Genomic DNA, 24,505 nt, shown 5'->3' with positions numbered 1-24,505 from the left:
CCTATTCATTGTGAGTAATGTAACCTTATCTTTAAATGACATATATGCTTTAAGGAGTGGGGTGGAGAGATACTATCTCAGAGAATTGAATCTTGTCTGCAATGTACCTTCTTTATTCACTAACAAAGTATCCTTAAATGAAATTAATATAGTGCATGTGAGTATATGTGAATGCACGTAGTCACTGGGGAAGTTAACTATGAAGTCTGTAAGTAAAAAGTGAAACAAGCTGTGAACTGTACCTATATGCTTATTAAAATAATGCAGCAGATAGCTGGTGGAAGTGTTGCCTCTTTGAGCAAAGGTACTTGAATCTCTCTCATTCCCATCTGGATTGATGTAAGCAACCACCTACATGTCCATGAAACCAGCTGGTGTATGTTGGATTTGGAAGAGAGGAGGGGGCTGCCGTTGCCTACAGGGAGTATGTAATTGCTGTAGGAAATTAAGTAGGAGTGCTTAATTTAAAAAAGTATTCTGACTTCTGGAAAGAAATAGCATGAAGCTCTAAATGGAGCCAAAAAATAAGTAATGCTCTTTTAAACAAAACTGTAGAGTTTAATACGAGTTCCTCAGATGAAAGAAAATGGTGCCTGAGCTGAAGTGGCACAGATTACTGCTATCTCTTCTTTACTTTAGATAATTTGTGCATCTGGGATTCTCCATATTCATCTGTCTGTTTCTGCTATACCTATAATGTTTCATTGTGCTTTGGTCTTAAAGCTTGCTGTCAAGCTAATCTGCAAAATGGATTCTTCCTTTGTACCTAGGAAATAGAATCATAGAAATGTAGAGCTGAAAAGGACCTTGAGAAGTCAAGTCCAGCTCCTGTCCAAACTGTTCTTAAAAACTTCCAGTGATGGGGATTACACAACCTCCCTTGGAAGCCTATTCCAGAGCTTAACTACCCATATAGTTAGAAAGTTTTTCCTGATAGCTAACCTGAATCTCCCCTGCTGCAGAGTAAACCCATTGTTATTTGTCCTAACTTCAGTGCACATGCAGAACAATTAATCATAGTCCTCTTTATAACAGCTCTTAACATATTTGAAGATCGTTATCAGGTCCCTCTTCAGTCTTCTTTTCTCAAGACTAAACAAGCCCAGCTTTTTAAACCTTTCCTCTTAGGTCAGGTTTTCTATACCTCTCATCATTTTTGTTTCTTTTCTCTGGACTCTTTCCAATTCACATCTTTCCTGAAGTGTGGAGCTCAGAATTGGATACAATACTCCAGTTGAGGCCTAACCAGTAGAGCAGGACCATTATCTACTTCGTCTTACGTACAACACTCTTGTTAATACACCTCAGAATGGTATAAGCCTTTTTTGCAACTGTGTCACATTGTTGACTCATTCAATTTGTGATCCACTTTCACCCCCAGATCCTTTTCAGTAGTACTACGCCCCGAGACAATTATTCTCCAGTTTGTAGCTGTGCGTCTGATTTTTTTTCCTTCCTAAGCGAAATACTTTGCACTTGTCTTTATTGATTTCATCTTGTTGAATTCAGCTCAGTTTTCCAATTTGTCAAGATCGTTTTGAATTCTAACCCTGTCTGATTTTACATTTTGTTACCTAGACATTTTTATTTGGCATACAGCAACACTGAGTTGATTAGATTAATACTCAGGGGAGAGTGAATGCAGGGTACATCACAGCTCCAAAGTGTCACATAAACTCTCTCCTTTTATATATTTTATTGCATTTACTATACATTACATTACATACATTGGATTGGATTGGTTTGGTTACCTTGTAGGAACCAATTCCAGTATAGCATACTCTGTTCATGTTCTGTTTGTGGTTGACCTACTCTTTATTTTATTTTTATATTTTTAATGTATTTGATTGTTCTTTTGTTTATAGTAAATGGTTCCCTAAGTGTTCTCCCTCTTATCTTAGCTGGCTCAGACATTTTGTCTTTTGGCCTACTGGCCTATTTGCTTATTTTAGTTAGCACAAACATTTTGTGCCTGATCATTCATTTACCTCCCTAATCCTATCTTCCAAAGAATGAGGCCTCCTGTCTCCTTTCCCTCCACTGCATGTTTAATTACTCATATTAGGTCAAGCCTACCTACTTACCGCTGCCTTTGTTTTTCATATCTGCTGTTAGTTGGGCAATGGACACCAATTGTTATTTTTTCCTCTGTACAAAATTAGTGGTATTAGCGGACAAGGGAGGTGTAGATGCAAACAGAATGGTTACCAGTGACTCCCATTTGGTGGTGTCTGTCACAGCCTCTCTCACAAGCTCTTTTATCTACATACTTGGCCACAGGGCGTGGCTCCCAATCTGAGTCAGAGGGGTGAGGTTTAGACAAAATCCATATAGGCTTTCCTGGCATGGTGTTGTCCCCACCAAAAAGTTTGTGGTATTTCAGAGCACATAATGTGTTCCCAAGCTATACCTCCTCCTTCACTTCCTTTGTAATGACTAGTTGAGTCCGACCTTCCTTCCTTGTGGTTAGGTTAATTTGTGCTGAGCACTTTTCAAACCATCTGTGCTTCGTTCATTTACAGCAGGCTGTTTACTTCATCTTCTCCTTGCATGGCCATTTTCACACTGGCATAATGCTATTGATAGGTCTTGTTTTTATTGTATTCATACTGTTATCATACACCATTGTTTTTAGGATTCCCTGTCCATCTAGGTATAACAAATATAATTGGCACAGATTAATTCATGTATCAGAGGAGTAGCCGTTTTAGTCTGAATCTGTAAAAAACAACAAAGAGTCATGTGGCACCTTATAGACTAACGGATATATTGGAGCGTAAGCTTTTGTAGGTGAATACCCACTTCGTCAGATGCATGTATTCACCCACGAAAGCTTATGCTCCAATACATCTGTTAGTCTATAAGGTGCCACAGGACTCTTTGTTGCTTTTTATTAATTCATGGGTGTTCAAGGTCCAGGACTTTCTAGCCTTGCAAATTTTTCTCCCTAACATTCTTAATTCTCTTTTCCACTAGTGTAGTCCAGATAAGTGTGCTGTTTAATAATCCTGACCATTCCCCCTGCTTTATTTCTTAAGTGCAGAGCAACTTTGGTAACATATACTGCATATAATTGCCTAAAACCATTATTTAATGAATTAATTATAGCATTTTCAGATATATTCATTCATTTTAAAAGTTTGCTCTATGGAATGCATATTATTAAGGCTGTGTTTTAGTCACAGATATTTTTATTAAAAGTCATGGACAGGTCACAGGTAGTAAACAAAAATTCATGGCCCTTGACCTGTCCATGACTTGTACTATATACCTCTGACTAAATCTTGGGGAGGGGACAGCCTGGGGGGCACCGTGGGTGCTGAGGAGGCGGAGAGAGGGTAGTACCTGGCTCCACACTTCCCCAGATGTGAGATGTCCCTCAGTTCCTAGGCAAAGGCATGGTCATGGAGTTCTGCCTGCTACCTCCTCCCCGAGCGCCAGCTCCGCAGCTCCCATTGGCCAGGAACTGCGGCAAATGGGAGCTGCGTGGGCAGTGCCTGCAGGTGGAGACAGTGCACAGAGCCCCCTAGCCACACTTCCCCCTAGGAGCCGAGGGATGTCGCTGCTTCTGGGGATGTCCTCTGAGGTAAGTGCCACCCAGAACCCTTCCCCAACCCCCAGCCCTGAGCTGCCCCATCCAAACTCCTGCTGTTGTTGCTGGGGGGCTAGGAGAGCGATGGGGGCGAGACTGCGGTCAGTGTGGCTGGCCCAGGAGCCATCTGAGCTGTTCAGGCGGCCTCCGGGCCAACTGCACCAGCTGCTGAAGAAGTCACAGTGGTCACGGAAAGTCATAGAATGATAGAAGGTTAGGGTTGGAAGAGACCTCAGTAGGTCATTTAGTCTAAACCCCTGCTCAAAGCAGGACCAACACCAACTAAATCATCCCAGCCAGGGCTTTGTCAAGCCTGACGTTAAAAACCTCTAACAATGGAGATTCCACCACCTCCCTAGGTAACCCATTCCAGTGTCAAGGAATCCGTGACTTCTGTGACCTCTGTGGCAAACTGACAGCCTTACATATTATTAATAGTTTAGTACTTTAACCTCACAGCAAAAGTTATTTCCTCTTTTTAAAATGGCTTGACCAACTATATGAGTTAGTGAGTTAATTTTAAGGTTTAATTTTTTAATATTTGCATTAAAAATGTTTTTTTAAACATTAAAAAATGTTTGTAGGCCTACTTACAGGTGTCATCCACAAATTTGGTAAGAGTACTCACCACTCCGTTATCCAAGTCATTAAGGAAAATATTGAATAGTACCAGTCCTGACCATTGATAACTACTCTTCGAGGATGGTTTTACAATCAGATGTACACCCACATTATACTAATCTCATCTGGACTGCATTTTCCTAATTTGCTATGAGAATGTCATGTGATACTGTGTCAAAAGCCTAACTAAAATTAAGATATGTCATGTCTGCTGTTCCCCATCTACCCCCATCCACTAGGCCAGTAACCCTGTCAAAGAAGGAAATTAAGTTGGTTTGTCTGTGCTCTGACTTATATCCTTTAGATGCTTGCAAATTGTTTGTTTAGTAAGTTGTTCCAGTATCTTTCCAGGTATTAAAGTTAGGCTATAGATAGATATATAATTCCCCAGATTCTCTTTGTTCCCCTTTTTAAATGTAGGTACTATGTTTGCCTTTCTCCAGTTCTTGGGGACCACACCAGTCCTCCATGAGTTCTCAAAGATAATAGCTATCGATTCCAAGATTGTTTCAGTTAGTTCCTTAAATACTCTACTCTAGGATGATTTTTTTCAGGCCCTACCGACTTACATCTAACTCAGGGGTTCTCAAACTTCATTGCACTGTGACCCCCTTCTGACAACAAAAATTACTACACAACCCCAAGGGGGGGGGCTGAAGCCTGAGCCAGCCCGAGCCCCACTACCCTGCGTGGGGTGGGGGGACAAAGCTGGAGCTCCACTGCCTTGGGTGGGGGTCAGAGACATATTCCCTAGAGCAGTGGTTCCCAAACTGTGGGTCAGGACCCCAAAGTGGGTCGTGACTTTATTTTAATGGGGTCGCCATGGCTGCCTTAGGCTTGCTAGGGCCCAGGACCAAAACCGAAGCCCGATCCCAAGGGGCCTGTAAACTGAGCCCTGCCACCCACAAGGGATCAACTCATTTTCTTGAATTGAAGCCTTAAACTGGGTGGCAATATGATGGAGCCTCCAGAAAATTGCTGTAAATTGTAAACAGAATTGGCTTATTTCACTGCATGTTGCAGTGCTGTGCATGGCTCCTTCATTTGCTCAGACTGTGAGTGAGTCCTTCCAATGCAGTTAATCAGCAAATTACATGTAACATGTTAAAGGGAGTATCTCCTCAGTATAGTTTTATCATTATGCAATAGAGTTAATTATTACAGATGAGTGATGTCCATTTCTGAAGAAACTTTGTAGCCCCAGTAAAGCAGGGGATGGATCATTTGCTGATTGCCTATTCTGTTCATTCTCTCTGAAGCACCTGGCATTGGCCACTGTCAGAAGACTGGATACTGGGATAGATGGACCATTGATCTGATACAATATGGCCATTCTTATTTTCTTGTTTAAACAAATTGTATCCTTATTTACTCTAGTGAAATACGTAGACAGCTACAAAAAGTGTCTGACAAACTCTTTGTCACATGAGAGTGGGACAGGGGGTGGGTTTAGCAGCTTTATGTATGGCCCTGGATGCACAAATTTGACTGTTGTGAATGGGTGGTATAAGGCCTTGGCAGATTAACCAGTCGCAATATTTTTAGGTTTTTGGACAGAACCATGATTTTGGAATAGAATACAAGGCAAATCTGGTAACTTCCATGAACAGTAAGAGGAATAAATCAATATTTTAACTGCTATTATTAAGCCTTGAAAGAAAGGGCAGTACAGCTCTGCCATATGTTGTCACTTGTGATACAAAAGACCAGTTATGTCAGCTAGCTACTGTCAGCTATAACCAGGAAATAAAAGGGTGTGATGCAATCCAAAGTTTCAGGTAACAGACTGTTGCCAAACTCAAGTGTTCAAAACACATGGGTAAGGCTCCCATAAGTGAATAACTGAAATTTTAAGATTTAAAAATATAACAATTTGGGGTTTGTTTACTTTCTGGTTTCTGAGCCTGTGGATTTGGTCATATTTTCAAGCTTTTCTCTTCCACTATAAAGGGACTAGTACCTTTTTATTTTGAAATGAAAGTTGAGATTTTCATGAAATAACAGTATGGGGCTTTGAGAAAAGCACCAAATATCACAAGGCTCAGGATGAAATTACAAGAGTTGGCAACACTTGGTGACAGTAAACTCTAAGTATGGTGTGCTTAAAATAATGTGGTGAATCCACTGAGTATGAATCCTTTGCTGCTCCTCTGGCAGCTGATTGGAGGCTAATAAATTAGCTAAGAGCAGCAGGTTTCATGATGTTTGGGTTGGGATGGTGGGAGAATGGGATGGGGAAGCTGGGAGGAAGAAGCCTGTTGCCAATGGTGGGCACTGAGCAAGCTAGGCTTCTGGAGCTCCTCGGTGCATTAGAATCTGCCTTGGTTTCAGATCAACAGGCCTCGCTTACATAGTGTGAAATTCTAAAAAGCACACCGTTATAGCTGGGTCTGACAGGAAATTCCTCCTATAGAAACTGGCTTGTAAAGCCCTACCTTTTCCTACTGCTTGGGTGAGGTGCAGTCATTTCTTAATAGAAAGCAAAGATTTTTGGTTCTTTTGTTGTTTTGGTTGTTTTGTAGATACCTAAGGTGAGATATCTGAAATCTGTTGGCTTCATGTTACTCTCTTAGAAAAAGCCAAGCTGATAATGATAGTGCAGGGATCGGAACTTTGGCACGCGGCTTGCTAGGGTAAGCTCCCTGGCTGGCTGGGCTGGTTTGTTTACCTGCTGCGTCCGGAGGTTCGGCCAATCGCGGTTCGCTGCTCCAGCCCAATGGGGGGCTGTGGGAAGTGGCATGGGCCGAGGGATGTGCTGGCCGCTGCATTTGTGATGTTGACAGTGGACCTAGAGAAAGGCACAGGGAATACCACTGTCCTGTATAAGGGGCAAGAAATTGGGAGACAATTGAAACTGAAGAAAGCCAACAGCCTGCAGAATGGTAGAGGAGATGTCTCAGCATCCCTTCACCCAGGCCTTCCTGCTTCTGGACAGTCTTTCCCTTACTTCCTGGATCCTAAGTCTCCTTATAGATCTCTTGACCCCCTAATCAGGCCTATCCAGGGCACAATTGTGCATTAGGCTTCTTCCTCCAAATTACTCAAGCAACTCACATTCTTAGGAACAAAGATTGTATTGTTTATGAGTGCATTACTACAGATTTTGCTGATTCAAACCACCTCCTGGAATGACAAGTGAATAATTACTTTAAATTTCTCCTGTTTGGCTTCTTTCCTCCATCTGCACCACAAGGTAACCATCAACTCCGACATGCAGCACCTAAACGGTGGTATGGGTGGGATTTTAGAAGACAGACTAACAACTCAAGTTGTAAATTCCCTGCTTGTGAAAGCAGAATATTTAGTAGCACAAAGCGGTCAACATCTCTGCATTGTATTTCATGGGAACCATTTGTGGAGTTTGATGCAAGATAGTCTTCAGTAAACAAATTCAAATTCTAATACTGTCTGTCCCTCCCTATGAATGTTTTGGTGATTAGTATAGCACCATTCTCATGCTGCACCCAATAGTTTTATTTTACCTTTTACCTAAAGCCTCTGCTGCTGAACTGCTTTGTCTTTAATGGATACAAGCTACTCTCTGCCTCTAGCCCTACATTACAAACTACATTTTGAAGCATGAACTAACAAAGGTTTGTTACCTAAGAAATCATCATCTAATATTTTTAGAAACTCTAAGGAAGTTTTGTTGCTGGCTGCATGCAACGTCCAGCAAGTGTTCCCCAGGTTCAAGTTACCCATGATAATTTTTTCTTCCCACATATTACTTACAGATGGTTAAGGAGCAGTTCATCCTGCTCTCTTGTGAGAGTAGGTGGTCTGTAACAGATGCCCCCATTCCACTACTTTAGCTTTACTAGGTAGAATATTAGTCCATAAGCATTCAAGGTCCTGCAATTGTGAACTATGACTCTAACAGGCAATGTGTGTCTTTGTTGTAAAGGACCACTGCTTCTTCCCTTTTCCCATTCTATCCTTACAGAACAACTTCAAGCCATCAATTCTATTGTTCTAGACATGAGTCATCCCACCAAGTGTTAATAATACCAACCATATCATGTTTCTTTCACACATAACCATCCTCTTGTTTATTACTTAGGCTTATAACATGAATAATTAACAATTAAATGTGTCTATATGTCCCTTAGCCCATGAATTTGTCATGTGTGCCACCATGAAGATGGTTTACGTATTTGTCTGTTTGTACCATGATGCTGAGGAGATGCTTCTTGCTAATCTCTGAGTGCTGAGGTGAAGAAAGGTGCAGAAAAGTGTCCTCTTGCCACTTGTTCTATTCAAAGGTCAGGGCGATAGGAAAGAACTCAGAAGGGATATGGTAATGAGCTCAAGATGGGCAGACATTACATATGTATATAAGAATGACCATACCGAGTCAGACCAGTGGTCCATCTAGCCCAGTATCCCGTCTTGCAACAGTGCCAATTATCGAGTGTCATGCAGTTCCAGCTTCTTTCCTTATTGCTTGCATTAACTCATTAAACTCATTCTTTGCAATATTAATTCAGTGGGTCCTTTGAACAGAGGTAAGCCCAGGAGCCCTCCATTTTCAAGAAAGATTGGGGACTGAAGAAGAATCAAGAGTATTAAAAGGTGTCAGAGCCAGAGGGGTTTTGCGTTCCAATATGGGACTGTAGTTTATGTCTTTGAGACTTGTATAATAATTACACTGTGACAAGGGAGTTCTAAGCTTCAGTGCTGGAAAAATACTCTTGAGGAGCCTTGAGAAGGGGAAACTGAGGATGGGATGCGTGCAGGCCACCCCAGGCCAGGAGGGGGTGCTCCAAGATAGTGACCCTCTGACAAAGTTACAGGCACTTAATTGTTTTCAAACTCTGTGTGTGCCTTCTTTATACCTTTTGTGGAAACCTGACCCACTTTTAAGTCAATGGCAAAACTATCAACTTAAGAAAGTTTGGGATTTTTCACTTTTTGTGTTTTCATGTCCTGAGAGATTAGGCTATTTTTGTGTTGTATATTTTAGTTTATTATCACAGCTTCTCAAAGTATAAAGAAACAGACCAATAAAGAGGTAACTTGCTTTCTTCCAGGAAAAGTTTACTTAAATGTGCCATTATAGAACTCAGGGGGCTTAACACTGTGAGAGGTACAATCAATCACAAACATGAAGTAACAGGCGTTCAGAAACTGTCTTCATGTTCAATTTTAAAACAGCAACAGCATTGACTGTACCGAGCAGGCCAAGGAAGTTTTCCAAAAGGAGGAGTAAAATGTGCTACTAAAGGATGGTATTGTAAATGCACTAATTGTAGGGATGGCCTAGTTAGTTAAGGGCTCCTGATATGACTGTAGAGAAGACCCAAATCTAATCTCATGGCTACCAGACAATATCTTAGAAATTTAAATGACAGTGGCAGAATTTAACAGCAGGTTCTGGTTTTCATGGGCAATCCCACTCCAGAGGCAGATGCAAGAGGTTAACCCTTCAGTATGGCTGGCATTATTGCAGATGTCTACATAGCTTGTTTTGTACAAGACTGAATTTAAACAGAAACTAACCTGCTATTGCTTTGTTTGGGAGATGAGACAGAGTGTGGGTTATGAATTGTTGTTGTGGTTTTGTGACCGCCATGTTGTGTGTTAACCTCCATCTTAATGTAATTTCAGTGTGGCTTCAAGAATTGATTTTTGTAGTAGAAACTTAACATCCAGTGGAGAGGCTATGTTTGGGAAGTTGAGGGAAAGCAATCAAGGACCATCAACACTGAGTCAGTGGCTCTGTCCTACTAATGGTTTGCTGTCATTAGGACCACAGTCTGCAGAGCTGGAGGTCCAGCCAGGACAACCTCCTGCACCAGGACACTGTGCCACTTTTGGCCAAATTTTGTGAATTGCATTGTGACCTGGCCCAAGGGGTCGCCAGACTACTTAGGTTTGTACCAGGTTGCGATGCTACTCAGATTAGGAGGGGTTAGATTTAGAGGCTCCTGGGCCAGGGGAGTCAGGCTGCTCGGGTAATAGCGGCAATGGGAGCCCTGAGAGAGGAAGAGGAGGGCCAGGAGGGTAGGGGGGAACCTATGGCCTTCTCCCTTTAAATGGCACTCTAAAGCCCTTTATTAGGGCCAGGGACTTTGAATGACTCTGCCTTGAAGCCAGTGGGGAATAGGAAGTGGGGCTGGTATTTGGAAATCTCTAAGCAGAAGTGCCTGGGCAGAAAAGGTGAAATAATGTTTTAAAAGAAGAATGTTCTCTAAGCCAGGAGGGCTGTTCCACTGCCAAAAGGAAATCTGTTAGCCAAGAAGGCTGGAAGGGTTGCCTGGCCTCTGGATTTGGACCAAACCTAGGACTCTTAGGTGTTGAGGTTAGACTTGAGGGGGTTTGTATTTCAGAGTTTGTTGTTTTCCATAGGTCTATAACTCTCTCTTCTGCTTTGTAAGAGTGAAAGTTTCTGTGGTTAAATTCCTGGGCAAGTCCATGTGCTTTGCTTTACTGCCACGTTGTCCATGAAGAGTGTAATTAAGAAACCAGACTCTGGGTTGGATATGCTGGGGGCTCTGGAGGACTTAGGCACTGATACCAGGGTCTGGGTAGACACACTGCAGGGCCCCACTGCCTCAGAAGGGTGTCCAGACATGGGGTCTGCATCTGGAAATGCACCTGAGATGCTCAGAGCTTGATCAGTGATCAGTCACTACCCAGATGGAGGATGTTTAGAAGCATGTATGATTCAGTTGTTGCATCCAGTTACAACAGACTGGGGTCCATCCAGAAAATGGGACTTGGAACAGGTTGTAATGGGAGGCATGGGTGGAAGTATGCTCCCATTGGTCTGCTAACAACTAGCATGCCTTTTGCATCCACCATAAGTGTGCTTGTGAAGGGGCAGGAGAAGTACCAGATACTCCTTTATGTATACATTTCACACGTTCAGTGTGAAGATGGCTTAGTGATCTGAACTCAAGACTGGGCCCTGGTCTACACTACAGAGTTAGGTCGATGGAAGGCAGCTCCTGCTTACCTAACTCGCCCACTACACCAACTTAATAATTCCACCTCCACAAGAAGTGTAGAGTCAAAGGTGATGTAGTTAGGTTGACACAGCTTCAGTGTAGACTTACATTGACTGTTGCTGGCTTTCAGAAGCCATCCCACAATACCCCACATGGACAGTTCAATCGGTAGAAGTGCCTCTGATGAGGATGTGCACCGCTGACACAAAGAGCGAAGTGTAGACATGCATGAGCAATGTAATTACTGTGGCAGCTGTATTCCAATATAAGCTAGATTGACTTAATTTTGTAGTGTGGACATGCCCTAAGTCATGTACTCCAGGTCTAACCATCTTTTGCTCCTGACTATTGTTTAACATTGCATAATATGAGAAATTGGTATGGCATTTCATCTGAAGTATTTCTTAAACCTCAATTCTAACCCTTCACACACAAAGTACTGTGACTTTACGGAGGTAAGCAGAGGTTAAATTACACCTCTACCTCGATATAACACAACCTGATATAACACAACCTGATATAACACGAACTCGGATATAACGCGGTAAAGCAGGGCTCCCGGGGGGGAGGGGGAGGGGGATTGCGCGCTCCAGTGGATCAAAGCAAGTTCGATATAATGTGGTTTCACCTATAATGTGGTAAGATTTTTGGCTCCTGAGGACAGCGTTATATCGAGGTAGAGGTGTATTTGCACAAGATCAGGTTTTCAAGGCAGTATTGAGAATAGAAGCTGAAAGACTTCAATCTGTTCCCTTTAATTAATTATGGGGTGTGTGTGTGTGTGTGTGTGTGTCTGTGTATATATATATATAAATGTATACACACAGATGCTTGCGCGTACACACACATTTAATACTGTGACAAATGAGTCTACTCCCCAGTGATGTGCCTGTATAATTCTCAAGATGAGGGTGGGGTTTTTGTAAGAACAGATTCACAACTTACATTTTGGAGGGTTTGAGTGGCACAGAAGAGTAACTGTAAACTGAAAATTGTTCAAACTGTGCTGGAGTATAGAAAAATGTATGTAGCTCTAATGCTATTGGAAGATGTATTATGGCATGCATCATGGAATCTTGGAGACACTTTAAAATATTACTTGCATGTCTGGCTTGAATTCACTAAATTCTCTTCAAAGAGGAATGTGGGATTAAGCAATCCTGAAGAATTCTTTCTTTGGAGCAGGACTTGCTCCAATTGCATTGTTTTGCTGCTTGCAATAAGTATACACATTGTGTGACTTATTCTTCAGCATATTTACCAAATATGTATCAAATTATATAGTTATTAAAGCATGGGGGGATATGTTTATGGGTAAAATGTCCTTTAAAGTAACATCAGTGTGAGTTTATTTTATTGGTATTCACACAAAATATGCATTCCATGCCATTGCAATCCATGTTTATGTTCCAGCGGAAATCATTCCATTCCATTGTTTGTTTGTTTCTGTTTGCATAAAGTTTCCACAACATTTATATTAAAAGTTAATAGTGTTTTTATACTGCCCTGCTTCATGTGTTCCATGCCAAAAGAAAAATTAATTAACCCAGAGAGTCATAAGAACCAGCAGCCTTACTAAAATTCATGTGGGTCACAGCCTCAACCTATTCTCCTGTGGGTAAAGGTGAGTAGTGTTAACAGAACTACTTATGAACCATGAGAGAACAGCTTGGCTCATGACTGCCAACTTTCCTGTGTCATGAGTATATGGGATAGTGTTCTCTGAACATGTAACTTCAAACAATATTAACAGGGCTCTTGTGCGTGCAGGGTGAAATTTAACATGGTGCAAAAGGGTTGTAGCTGGCCCTGAATGCCAGTCAAATGTAGGATTTCTGCCCTGAGGAGATATTCATCCATAATGAGCACATGTTTTTCTGCATGAATCTGTGCTTAAAACATGGAGAGCTTATTAATTATAAAGTAAAAGACTCTTTAGACTTGCAATATAACTTTCCAAGTGTCTGTGAATGGCTTGATTTAAAGAATTTCCATTGACAGGTACTTTGGTATAACCATTAAAAGACTGGTGTACAAATTCTAATGTACATTTCTTTGCCAGTTCAGAAGTATACTGATATATTTGAAAGCCAATGAAGATTAGAGGTTAAAGTTTAGGTTTTTGCAGCTGGAACCTGCTAGTGATACTAAAGTCACCTACCAAGTTTTTTATAACCTTACCTTAGACCTTAGTCCATCCCATGCTTTGCTGCACATTGGGCTATCCACATTTGCCATCCTTGCCTGTCTCTCCAAATCTTCCCATTTCATGTTGAGGTGCTTGATGTTGTTCAGAACTATTAATTTCCATGTTATTCGCAGTCTTCCTCGCTTTTTTCTTGCATTTTCTGGCTTTCAATCAAGGATGGTATTTGGTAAGCATTCTTTTTCCATTCTCAGCACGTCTCAGCCACAGATGTCTTCTTTTGTAGATTATTTGTGAGACGGTGCCTTGTCCAGTAATTTTTCTGACTTCTTCATTCGTCTTCCTATCTCTATATGTTATTCCCAATAGTCTTCTTAGACATTTGTGATAAAATGCATCCAGCTTTTGCATATCTTTCTTGGTAAGTCCCCATGTCTCACTGCTATATGTTGTGATGGCGATAACAGTTGCTTTGTACGTGTTCAGTTTGTCTTGAGGGAGATGTTTTTGAGGTGCCAGATGTTTTTGAGTCTTCCAAATGCAGCATTTACCTTCCCGATTCTTCTTATTTCCTCAGACCTAGTACCATCTTGGCTGATGGTGCTTCCAAGATCCGTAAAATTGTCCACCTTCTCCAGTTTCTCTTCTTATAGTCCCCATTAACATGATTTTACATTTCTTTGCATTGTATCTCAAACCAATCTTCTTCAGTACTACTTTTATTTGGTTTGTGCATTTTTATAGTCCACTGGCATCTTCATTGATAGGAGCAATATCATCAGCAAAATATAGATCAAATAGCCTTGAATTGTTCTATTAGGCTCTATTACTACAGCATGCAACTGAAGAAACAAAACAAACTTTCAGGAACCTTGCCAAAGCAGTAAAGAAACAATGCATAGGTAAAATTGGATAGAAAGTAAGCCTAGTGAAGCTGAAGAAGCAGGGAAAAAAACAATACAAGAACAGTCTACACAATCCTGAAACAGTTAACAGGATATGGATCAAAATTCAGAAGTGTCCCAGTGAAAGGGAAACAAGGAGAAATTTTGAAAACACAGGAGGAACAAGGAAATAGATGGGTGGAACACTTCAAAGAAGTGCTAAACCAACCAGAACCAATTACAAGACTGGAATTTAACAATGATAAACCATTAGATCTAGATGTATCTGAGATAAAAATCAAAGAACAACAGCAGCAACAACAACAACAAAAAAGCGTTGCAGAAGCTGAAAAACAACAAGGCAACTGCTTTGGACATCATTCATCCTGAATTGCTTGAATATGGAGACAAAGACGTGGAATCAGTCATTTGTTTGCTGTGCAAGAAAATATGGATGGAGGAGAAAGTGCTGGAAGAATGGGCCCTTGGTATCATAATCAAGTTATCAAAAAAAGGTGATCTAAACAATTGTTCAAACTGGAAGGGAGTAACACTTCTATCTGTCACAGGAAAAGTATTAGCGGCAGTCCTCCTGAACAGAATGAAAGGAAAGATGGATACCATCATATGTGAACAACAATCTGGATTTAGACAAGGGAGATTGGGCACAAATGCTATTTTCACCCTGGGAAGGATTATTAAGAACACAGTTGAATTCCAAGGAAGTCTTGCCATCAATTTTGTGGACTTTCAAAAGGCAATTGATAGTGTAAATGGAGAAAGAATGTGGAAAATTGTGGAACAATATGAAATTCCAACAAAATTAACGTCATGAAGGCATTCAATGCCAACTCAAAATGCTACATTTAAAATGGAAAATGGATTGAGTAAGCCATTCAGCATCAAGACGGGTGTAAGGAAGGGGTGCATCCTGTCTCCTTTTTTGTTTATGCTAGTCATCGATTATGGATTAAAACAATGCTTTTTATAAAGGAAACCTAAAATGCTATTTTCCCACAAATTCCAGTAGCAGATCACTAACATACAAAGTAATATTGTTGTATACCATGGATAACAGTGAAAAACTAATTTAGATTTGGCTAGCAGGAGTTCATGCCATCTCTTTGGCTTTGTCAGTGGTTCATCACTCCTGAATGTCTGTGTTAGCACAAAGTTTCAAGAGCTGCTGTTGAAAGCAAGCAATAAACAATTGCCATCTGAAATTATAGGTTGGCCTAAATTAACTGAATGGCTCATGAACCCCTGCAATCCTGTTGATGAACCTAATCCAAATTAATAACAAGCTGAAACCAGGAGAGTTTCTTCTGGGCACAGTTGCTTACAAAAAGCTTGCACATCTTTAATTTTGTCTCCGGTAGACCTGGCTGAACAATGAACAAATTGTTTAAGAAAACAATCATTTGTCAACTAAATGAAAAGTAATGTGACTACTCAATCAGCTCCAATGTCTGTGAAAGTCAGTGAATTACAGAGGGGAATTTATCTAGCAGGACAAGAATGCACTGTTGCCTGGCAAGTGATGAAACTCAAGTGTATGAACTGATAAATCACCAACATACGGTAACAAGGATTCTCTGCACCCTGAAGTCTTTAAACCACAAGTTGAGGACTTCAGTAGCTCAGACGTAGGTCAGGGGTTTGTTACAGGAGTGGGTGGGTGAGATTCTATGACTTGCGTTGTGAAGGAGGTCAGACTAGAAGATCATAATGGTCCCTTTGGAGCTTAAAGTCTATGAGTCTAAGAATCCCAAAGTTACATTGCATAAAGATAACATTGGTTGCAAAGGTCTTCTGCTTTTGCAGTAGAGTGTACAAGACTGACTCTGAGTCAGGGCACTAAGCGCTAAATGGTCCATGTGGGCAGTGGGGATTCTGATTGTTCCTCCCAGCGAAAAGAGCCAAAGCTGCAGGACGAGTTCTGCTCTGGCAGCTGATAGGCAGGAAACTGTGTACAAAGAGAGGAGGCAGAGGTCAGATTGTGGTGGAGTAAACAGTCACTTGAGAAGAAGGCAGAAAAAATGCAAGCCCTTGGAGAAGCTGGATTGGAAGCAACTGTAGGGATTGGTTGGGTTTTGGTTAGGTTTGCCTAACCTTTAGGAGCCTAAACTCCCTAGGTGCCTAAGTTTGTTCTGGAAATGTCCCCTAGGCATCTAAATTGCTGTCAGCATGTGCACAGCTGGCTCAGCACCAGTATCACTGAGCAGCTTGATGCCTAATTCATGCGTAAGCCCCAGTGGGATTCACAACACAGTAATTTTCCCTGTGTTTCTCTCCTGCAGGGTCTGATCCAGTAGACATGCTCACAAGCGGCTGTAGAGCATGTCTGCTGGACAGGGGCGGCTCTAGACATTTTGCCGCCCCAAGCATGGCAGGCAGGCTGCCTGCCGCCCTTGCGGTGACTGGCAGAGTGCCCTCAGTGCCGCCCCTGCTGCTGGATCAGGCTTTACACACCACAGCTGGAGGAGGTGATTGTGGTGCCCTCCCTTTATACCCAATAGCACAGTGGTTAGGAATCTCATCTGGGAGGTCGGAGACCAGCATTCAATTGCCTGCTTCACATCAAGTAAAAGGAGGATTTGAACCTGAGTCTCGAACATTCAGAGTGGAAGCTCTGGCCAGTGGGATATTGAGCTTAATGTGGGAGGGGCATTGCCTCTACTGCCTCTTCTCATTTTGTCTTGGAAAAAGGGCTGAGCTTACTTAGGTGTCAAACTCCAGGAGAGAGTTTATGGCAGTGAATCCCAAAGGAAGGGAGCCACTTCCCTCTGGTCCAGAGTTAGGGTCCGAATCCCCTTTTGAGGAGAGGGGTTTTTGCCACACCCCTTTCCTCAGCACTTCCTTCTGGTATCTTTGGCAGTTTCCCACTAAGCCTGAATCTCCTTTTTAGGCATCTGTCTCTCCCCATACACTGTATAGGGGGCCTGGGTGCCTAACTCAGTGCTGTAAATTCCACTTGGTGGCAGGGCAGCTAAAAGTCAGCCTGGGCCCCTTTTTGAATCCCACACTTTGTGCCTGTCCTAGGGAAGAGTGCAGTCCAGCTGTTGGTACTCACTGTCCTCGTGGGGGATGGGAGCCTTGGCTATTAGTCCTTAACAAAGTCTTCTGAGTGGGGTCTGGGTCACTATACAATACAGACTCTTCTAACTTTGGGATGAGGAGATGTGTGCTGTTAAAGGAGTGCAGGAAAAATGGCTCCAGAGAAGAGAGCACTGATGACAGGACCAGGGTTGTCAACTTTCTAACTGCACAAAACCGAACACCCCTGTCCCACCCTGGCCTGGTCCCTTCTCTGAAGCCCCACCCCCTCCTTGCTCCGTTTCCTGCCTCCCTCTGTCGGTCGCTCTCTCTCACCCTCACTCACTTTCACTGGGAGGGAGCTCAAGGTTAGGGGAGGAGGTTGGGATGTGGGAAGGGGGTGAGGGCTCCAGCTGGGAGTACAGGCTCTGGGAGGCTGTTTGGGTTCAGGAGGGGGTGCAGGGTCCCAGCAGTGCTTACTGTGGCTCCCACAAAGCAGCTGCCAGGTCCCTGCAGCCCCTAGGCACATGGTTGGCTAGGGAAGCTCCATGTGCTTCCAGGACCCGCACAGAGCCAGCAAGTAGGGAGCCTGCCTTGGCCCCTGGCTCCTGGTGTGACCGGACTTTTAGTGGCCTGGTTGATGGAGCTGACCGGAGCCGCCAGGGTCCCTTTTTGACTGGGTATTTTGGTCAAAAACCGGATGCCTGTCAACCCTAGATAGGACCAAGTTGGAGAAGAAGCAGTACCTGGAAAAGGGTACGAATATGGTCATGCAAGCTGAGGTTTGTCTTGTATAGTGACTTTGGGCTTGCCAGAAAAAGGAAGAAGACTTGTGCACATTGACCAAGGAGAAATTTCTGAGGTAATAGCAGTGAAGGCAGCAAAATATGTGCAGGTGAAATAAATACTGATGTCTTTTTTCAGAAATGCTGCATCTCTGGTTTAACACTTCTTACCCTTTTTGTCAGGGCCAGGTCATTCTGGCCTACCAGTGATTACCTTGTGACACAGCTCACTAAGGGGACACTAGTGTATGCTTAGAGGAAGCTGGGTTTGCAGACTTGGGAACTGCAGCCATCCAAGGGGATTTGCTTGGGAAGGGAAGGCTCATTCAACAGACTGAGAACTTATTCTTCCATATGAGAGAGACAACTAGGACTTATGTTGAGGAATAGAGGACTAGCAGATACTTTTTGTTCTGGAATTGACCTTATCTCATAATTAACTCAGGCCAGGGTACTCAGTTTGATTTTGCATTAGGTGATCAGAAGGTTGAATTTAAAAAGAGTATAACTACTTGAGACTTAGGTAAAAGAATACCATCTTTCTGGGACAGATAGTTCTCTGATCGCAGAGTCACTCGAATCCAGCACTCATACTGGCAGGCAAGATCACAGGCCAGCCAGGAAGAGGATAAAGAAACCCAATTATGCTGGAAACGTCTCCAGGTGGATTGGTATCTAAAGGAGAGTGGAAGTTTTACAGCTCTGTCACAAGTGGGAAAGATGGAAGCTGGTAGTCAATAACCTCCATATCTAGGGCTTTGGAGCTGTGCTCCGGCTCCACTCCAGCTCCAGACAAAAACCTGCAGCTCCACTGCTTCAAAGCTGCTCTGGGCTCCGCTCCAAAACCCTGTCCATATCAGAGACATTGCTCTTTGAGACAGATTTGAAGCACAGAGATTTCTTTACCCCGTTTTTCCTCCTGCAAACAGCTCACCAAATCATAACCCTTTATTGATCCATCTGTAGTCATGGAACTGATGAGATGCTGTTACAAGATTGTTACCAGGAGGAGGGAGAAAATTTGTTCTTAACCTCTGAGGATAGGGCAAGAAACAGTGGGCTTAAATTGCAGCAAGGGAGGTTTAAGTTGGACATTAGGAAAAACTTCCTAACTGTCAGGGTGGTTAAGCAATGGAATAAATTGCCTAGGGAGGTTGTGGAATCTCCATCATAGGATATTTTTAAGAGCAGGTTAGACAGGGATGGTCTAGATAATACTTACTCCTGCCATGAGTGCAGGGGACTGGACTAGATGACCTCTCGAGGTCCCTTCCAGTCCTATGATTCTATGCCATTACACTGTGACGGGTTCGGTCACAGAGACCGCCTTGGGACTGTTACCTGATGTGCTGAGACTACCTCTGAGCCTGTTTTCTCTGCCAATTTTGGCCTACAGAACCTGTCTTGTTGAGCCAGATATGCTGATCTACTGCTACATAGACCCAGGGTCTGACCCACGCCCACAAAGCTGAAGACTTAACTGAAAAGGGCTTAGCAAGTGCTCCTGTGTCTAGCACCCAGACATCTAGCTCCCAATGGGATCCAAACCCCAAATTAATCCGTTTTACTCTGTATAAAGTGTATACAGGGTAAACTCATAAATTGTCCGCCCTCTATAACACTGATGGAGAGATGTGCCCAGCTGTTTGCTCCCCTAGGTATTAGTTATTAACTCTGGGTTCAGTAATAAGCAAAAGTGATTTTATTAAATGTAAAAAGTAGGATTTAAGTGGTTCCAGGTAATAACAGACAGAACAAAGTAAGTTACCAAGCAAAATAAAATAAAACATGCAAGTCTAAGCCTAATACATTAGGAAACTGAAGACAGGTAAATGTCATCCTCAGAGATGTCCCAATAAGCTTCTTTCACAGGCTAGACTCCTTCCTACTCTGGGCCCAATCTCTTTCAGACCAGTGTTGTGGTTTATGGCCTGGGTCCAGCAATCACTCACACCTCCATAGTTACGGTCCTTTGTCCCACTTTCTTTCAGGCATTTCTTTGGGGTGGAGAGGCCATCTCTTGAGCCAACTGAAGACAAAATGGAGAGGCTTCCAGGGCCTTTTATATTCTTTCTCTCTCTTGTGGGTGGAAACCCCTTTGTTCTTTTGTGCAAAATCACAGCAACAAGATGGAGTTTTTAGCCATCTGGGCAAGTCACATGTCCATGAATGATTCAGCTTTTTGCAGGCCAATGCCACTGGTTACATGTTAGTTTTAACATTCCCAGGAAAGCTCAGATGTGGATTGGCATCTCCCAAAGTCCATTGTCAGTGAAGTGTTTTTTGATAGGACTATTCTGAGTAAGTGCCCATTCTCAAGAAGCTGATCAAATGCTTCACTGAGGCTACTTAGAATCAAACACATTGAGATAGCCAATATTCATAACTTCAAATACAAAAATGATACACACATACAGACAGCATAATCATAACAAGCAAATTTCTATAGATACCTTACTAGACCTCCCTTGTACAATATTTAGTGCAACTATAGGATCTTGGTTGCAACAATGATTTATACGGTCACAGTTCATGTCAATAATGTCACATTACACCACCTAGCTTTGCTGTGAAACTGTAACGGCTTTAGTACAGGAATCTATTTGGTACAATTTTTCCATCAAAGAGTATTGTGTATGCTTATGATGCAAAATTTCTGCTTAAAAGGTGGGTTATTCCTTTAGTTTGGTAGTAGACCATTTTGACATGTGACATTGGAGTCAATATAATTTGGGCACTACAAAGTATTCATTACACAGATTGTCAAGGAATGTGGTTTCATGTTAGAAATGTGTGATTTTGTGTGGTCTCTCTGGTGTAATGCTTAAACAATTACAAATCCTGCTAAAATATTATTTCCTTCTGTTGAGGAGTGGATGGACTAGATGTTTATTGATAAATGTTGGTTAACATTGATTTCTCCATACGCACACACACAAACTGACAAAAAATAGGTCCATAGAAATTAATTAACTGAAGTTACAGATACGCAAAGTATGAAAAATGTTGCTTGAGAATCAGAGTTTGACTTAAGGATATTTACTTTTAATCTTTTGTCATGTGATGTGGACAATTTGTGTTAATGGTTATAAAGCATCAGTGTCTACTGTCATAAATAATTCTGACCCCCACCCCATTGTCTAATATCGGCATAATTTTGGACAACTGTGAACATTTAAATTGATAAAAATAATAATAATAAAAAAGCTTAACCCAGAATTTAGCATAACTTTTTTCCACTATGAAAGACTTGTTTTTAATCAGGGATTTTGCAAGAGGTTTCTCCTGCATTATCTTTTATGGTCATGATCTCAGTCACTAAATGGCTATATGCTGAGCTCCAACTTAAAATCTAACGCAGTTTTCAAATAGGATTTCACCTTTTCCACAGAAATCAGTTTTTATTGGGTTGAAATATGTGCTTTTAAATTAATCTTCTTCCTCTCATAAGAACATAAGAACGGCCCTACTGGGTCAGACCAAAGGTCCATCTAGCCCAGTATCTGTCTACTGACAGTGGTCAATGCCAAGTGCCCCAGAGGGAGTGAAGCTAATAGGCAATGATCAAGTGATCTCTCTCCTGCCATCCATCTCTGTCTTCTGACAAACAGAGGCTAGGGACACCATTCCTTATCCATCCTGGCTAATAGCCATTTATGGACTTAACCACCATGAATTTATCCAGTTCTCTTTTAAACTCTGTTATAGTCCTAGCCTTCACAACCTCCTCAGGTAAGAAGTTCCACAAGTTGTCTGTGCGCTGCGTGAAGAAGAACTTCCTTTTATTTGTTTTAAACCTGCTGCCTATTAATTTCATTTGGTGACCCCTAGTTCTTGTATTAGAAGAATACTTCCACTGAACCTTCTAAAGGATAAACGATGCAGGTGTCCTACTGTCAGTTCAAAATTTCATGGCTTGAAGATTGTCCTGCGGTTTACTTCTTATATTAGAGTATTCTTATACTAGAATGGGTGGGCAAATGATGGCCCAGGTGCCGTATCTGGCCATTCAGACATATTAATCTGGATCTTGAGCTCCCCTCTCCAGCCAGGGAACAGGGTCAGGGGCTTGCCCCACTCCGCTCATGTCATGGCTTCACACAGCTTCCAGAAGTAGCAGCATGTCCTCCATCCAGCTCCTACGCATAGGGGCAGCCAAGGGACTTTGCGCACTGCCCCTGGCCCAAGCACCACCCCCTCAGCTTGCATTGGCCAGGAACCATGGCCAGTGGGAGCTGAAGCGGTGGCGCCTGCATACAGGGCAGCATGCAGGGCTGTCTGGCTGTGCTTCCACGTAGGAGCCGGAGATGGGACGTGCTGCTTCTTCCAGGAGCTGCTTGAGGTAAGCGCCACCCAGAGCCTGCACCCCGACCCCCTTCCACGCCCAACCCTTTGCCCAGCTCTGTTGCCCCTCTCGTCCTCCTAGCCCCTTGGTCCCAGCCCAGAGCACCTTCCAGGACTCCCAGAACCCGTACCCCCAGCTAGAGCCCTCATCTCCCCCCCCTGCACCTCAACCCCCTGCCCCAGCCCAGAACCTCCTACCGCACCCTGAACTCCTCATTTCTGGCCCCATCCCAAAGTCCGCACTCCCCCATACCCCAGCCCCAATTTCATTAGCATTCATGGCCCACTATACAATTTCCATACCCAGATGTGGCCCTTGGGCCAAAAAATTTGCTAACCCCTGTACTAGAAGTTGGTCTAATAAAACAGGGGTTCTCAACCTTGTTCTTTCTGAGGCCCCCCAAACATGCTATAAAAACTTCATGGCCCACCTGTGCCACAATAACTAGTTTTCTACATATAAAAGCCAAGGCTGTTGTTAGTGGGTAGCATGCAGGGCAATTGCCCAAGGCCCCATGCCACAGGGGGCACCATGAAGCTAAGTTGCTTAGGCTTCTGCTTCAGCCCCAAGTGGCAGGGCTTAGGGACCCAGTCTTCAGCCCCATGTAGTGGGACTTGGGCTTTCTGCCCTGGGCCCCAGGAAGTCTAACACTGGTCCTGCTTGGTGGATCCCATGAAACCTGCTAGCAGCCCGCCAGGGGTCCCCGGACTCCTGGTTGAGAACCACTGCAATAAAAGATATTACCTCAACCACCTTGTCTCTTCTTGTATTAATACTGAAAAGAAGATACTTTGACTCCTGAGATGAAAAAATGCAAACATTCTTAGGAGAAACTAGAGAGAATTCTGATCCCCCAAAGCTGTAGTTTCTCTTCCACAAATTGACTTCTGTCAGTACAAAGATCTGGTTGCCCTGTTAAGAGAACCTGATATGCTAGGATTGTGGAAACTTGCACACTAGGCAGGAGTTAAAGAGTGACCCATAACATTTATGTATTTAACCAACCATATCTAGACACTGTTCTCCATCCCTATCTTAATTTCTCTCATAAAAACTCAACAGCAGTGGAGAATTGTGTACGCTGTTCATGAAGTATATTAAGATATTCTGTTCAGAGTGGTAGCCGTGTTAGTCTGTATCCAGGGCTGACGCTTCCATTTAGGCGACCTAGGCTGTCACCTGGGTGCCAGGATTTGGGGGGGCGGCAATTCGGCAGTGGGGGGATCCTTCCACACTCCGGGTCTTCGGCGGCAATTCTGCGGCGGGTCCTTCACTCGCTCTGGGACCCGCCACCGAAGTGCCCCGAAGACTGGGAGCGTGGAAGGACACCCCTGCTGCATAATTGCCGCCAATGACCAGGAGCGTGGAAGGACCCCCGCCTTGGGTGCCAAAAACCCTGGCGCTGCTCCTGTTTGTATCAGCAAAAAGAACGAGGAATACTTGTGGCACCTTAGAGACTAACAAATTTAGTGGCGTGGAGCAGGGACTGGAAGAGGCAGGCCTGGAGCATACCCTGGCAAAGTTGGTGCCTGTTCTTCTGGGGGGAAGCTGCCGCTGCTGCTGCGCAAGGTGCTTCCTAGCATCCTTGCCTGCAGCGGGCTGTACCTGTGTGGGGTAATCCAGGGGCACTTCCCAACCACAGTACTGTACAGTATATAATGCTTTTGTTTGCCCCCCAAAAATTTTCTTGGAACCTAACCCCCCATATTTATATTAAATCTTATGGGAAAATTGGATTAGTTTAACATCATTTCCCTTAAAGTTGTATTTTTAGGAACATAACTACAACGTTAAGTGAGGAGTTACTGTAGCTTGCAAGCAGAGGTACGAGGCCGTTACCTGTCTGGATGAAAATACAGGGCAGATAGGGCCACAAAGAACACTGTATGGGAAACTGTAGCCAGCTCTGCTTTCATCTCAGGGAGAGATGGGCAGGAGAGAACGTCTGAGGAGCCCCAAGGAGCACACTAAGGCTTTTGCTTTACAGGACTGTCCACAGGGGCTTTGGGAGAAATGAAACTGCAATTAGATGAAAGGTACAAAGACTCACACCACCATCCATTCTGCTAACCCTGTTAAATGCTACTACTTTCAGTAACTGCAAGTGCTGCATGGGACTTTGCCAAAGCTAGAGTCAGATCAGTGT

General features: G+C 43.2%; 1 protein-coding gene across 1 annotated transcript in view; it reads left to right on the top strand.

The window, feature by feature from the left end:
- SLIT3 (slit guidance ligand 3) overlaps positions 1-24,505 on the top strand; it is an 811,508-nt gene that overhangs the window by 16,009 nt on the left and 770,994 nt on the right. The gene's annotated exons all lie outside the window — the stretch shown is intronic.

The sequence above is a fragment of the Gopherus evgoodei genome, chromosome 8, assembly GCF_007399415.2.
Source record: "Gopherus evgoodei ecotype Sinaloan lineage chromosome 8, rGopEvg1_v1.p, whole genome shotgun sequence".
NCBI lineage: Eukaryota > Metazoa > Chordata > Testudines > Testudinidae > Gopherus > Gopherus evgoodei.
This window is presented reverse-complemented; position numbering and strand designations above follow the sequence as displayed.